Source organism: Engraulis encrasicolus, chromosome 23 (genome assembly GCF_034702125.1).
Source record: "Engraulis encrasicolus isolate BLACKSEA-1 chromosome 23, IST_EnEncr_1.0, whole genome shotgun sequence".
In the NCBI taxonomy this organism is placed as follows: Eukaryota; Metazoa; Chordata; class Actinopteri; order Clupeiformes; family Engraulidae; genus Engraulis; species Engraulis encrasicolus.
This window is the reverse complement of record NC_085879.1, coordinates 50,610,616-50,613,115: the sequence shown is the minus strand read 5'-3', so window position 1 is coordinate 50,613,115 and position 2,500 is coordinate 50,610,616. Positions and strand designations below refer to the sequence as shown.

The 2,500-nt window shown below is 42.6% G+C and overlaps 1 protein-coding gene across 1 annotated transcript in view; it reads right to left on the bottom strand.

Moving 5' to 3' along the window:
- cep89 (centrosomal protein 89) overlaps positions 1-2,500 on the bottom strand; it is a 34,422-nt gene that overhangs the window by 18,673 nt on the left and 13,249 nt on the right. The gene's annotated exons all lie outside the window — the stretch shown is intronic.

Here is a 2,500-nt window from a genome sequence, read left to right as displayed (position 1 = left end):
TCTGCTTTCTTATTGGTCACCTGTGTGTGTGTGATCTGATTTCTCATTGGTCAACTGTGTGTGATCTGTTTTATAATTCGCCTTTGGCTAAGCCCCGCCCTCTTTAGTTACAGTTGCTAGGTCGGACAGATAAACTTTGAATGCTGAGACATCAACGTGATTTATGCAGTGACTGCAAATCGCAGCAGTTATTCACTCCTAATAAATAAAAAACACATTCATAGTATTGTGAATATAAGTATTTATTTTCTGAACGGTCATGCGATGCATCACAGCTGTTATGGGCTCTTCTATGGGTATCGATAGGCATTGTAACCATGGTAAGCCGAGCTCGCATATCTTTTGTCCCCTGACTCAAACTTGCTAGAGGAAAATGAAATCACACAACTTGATGGCTGTAGTCCTCTTCAAAACTATCACAGCAATGTGTAATATTAACGTTTGGCGTTTATATCTTCAGTAGCTTAACAAAATCACGTCCATCAGCTGCTAGTCAAAACACTCCTGCCGTGACCGATAGTTAACTTTGCTAGCGGTGTTTTTTCATTAATTAGGTCAGAAATCCAAAATCCTACTCTGAAACAGGTTCGTGGTTTGCTTACAACCTTACTGAAAAGTGACACAAATGAGATGGTGGCATGATCGGAGCACACAAAGTATGCTTTTGATCCGTGTGTCGAGTGTGAGGCTGCCGAGACCCTTCAAGGCAGACTATCCAGCTGCTAGTAATAGTCAGTGGCGTGTCGTTGCAGATGCCAAGGGATGCCAGGCATCCCCTAATTCCCCCAACAACAGCTTTAATATCCGTTAATCATTAAAACATTCTGTCTATCGAGTCTCCTATTTTAATATTCCCTTCCACTCTCGTCACTCTCTGTGAGTATTTTCCAGCTGGGGAAATAGCGCCCCACCCCCTCCCATTGGGTAGCCATCTGGTGAAACAAAGTACTACACGTCTCTCGATGCTAAAAAAAAAACTGGTGCCAAGTCGAGTTGGCAGCCATAAATTTCTGGAGTTTTGAAAAAAACCGAATGCTTGACCAATCATATTGCTCAAAATTGGTCACGAGATGAATCATCTCGCCCGTCTATGATTTGCCAAGGAGGGAAACGGATGATACTTCAGGATCGGCAGCCACTTTATCTGCCAGTAGAAACTACATTGAACAGACTACGGGCAAAATATAGTGACAGTGAAAGCGTGCATACACAGCCGATGACTCCCAATGTCAAGGCAGGCAATGCATAAAATGGATTTAACATAACGACAGGATCTTCACATGGACACATATACGTTCAGGATATCTTCTACAACGGTAGGCACACTTGCTTTATTGTTTCAGAAAGGTAGATTATAAGCAGGCCACCTAACGTTTTGTGAAGCTAGCTTTGTTTTTAGCTTTGTTGCTCGCTGCTTGTTAGCTCTTGCTATTATGGCAATAAGCTATGATGATTATTAAATGGCATAATGTGCCACCAGGTCCTAAATATAAGCATCACGCCACTTCTCTGTGCTCTGTTGTGCTCTGTTTCAACCATGTGCATCAGGGTTATTTTTCAATGGGTTTTGTTTTAGCATGTTTGCGCTGGAAATCGCCATACATCTGGCAACCATAGAGAGGTCGCACACACAACATTTGACATTCGATACAAGACGTGCACGACTCAGAGCAGCCGGTTGAACCTAGTCATCAGTAGAATAACTATCAAGTGGTCAGTCAGTGCATGGTGTCCGGTGTCTGTCTGTGTTATTGCATTCTGTTCTGTGGGGCATTTGAACTGGCACTTAAGGATGAGACTGAATTGCGTTTAGGGGGCTTGTGGAGCATCTGGTGTCGTGCGTAAAGTGCAAATTCTTGCGGTGTTGCTTGTCACTACTCCAACTCTGAACAGACATAGTATTTTTCTTGTTATTTATTTCTTAACAAAAGTAGTCGCACGCATGATCAAGAGCTGTTGCTGCGCTCGTGGTGTGCTGTCCAAAACAGACTAGACCTCTCCTTCCCGTGCTTCGCAGCAGTTCTGGGTAGTTCTGGTAAATGCCTTCCTGGTTCGCAAACATGCAACGCATCTCGTGAATTATACCTTATTGATTTTTTTTTCTCATGGCCAAACTTTCTGCCTTGCTTGTTGTCCCAGCCAGCCGCCGCTACTGGTTAATAATAATGTAATATTATATAATATAATATTAGCCTGTAGGCCTATTATATTATATTTTATCATTCATTTTTTTGTTCTCCCTGGCTTCCTCGGAAAAATAACGCACGCCACGCTACTGGTAATAGTAGTCCGGTTTTAGGTAAAGAGGAATTATGATCACCACCTGTTACATCGCGGGGAAACTTGTACCTTTGTCACAAATACCCCAGGCACAATTTCCAATCATATTTTAATAATAATACGACCGTATCTCGCTAACTACTTGAAAACATGCGATTTCTGCATTGAGTTCAATGGAGCGCTGTCAAAACTGTCCGAGGTTTGTCCGAGGTCGTCCTTT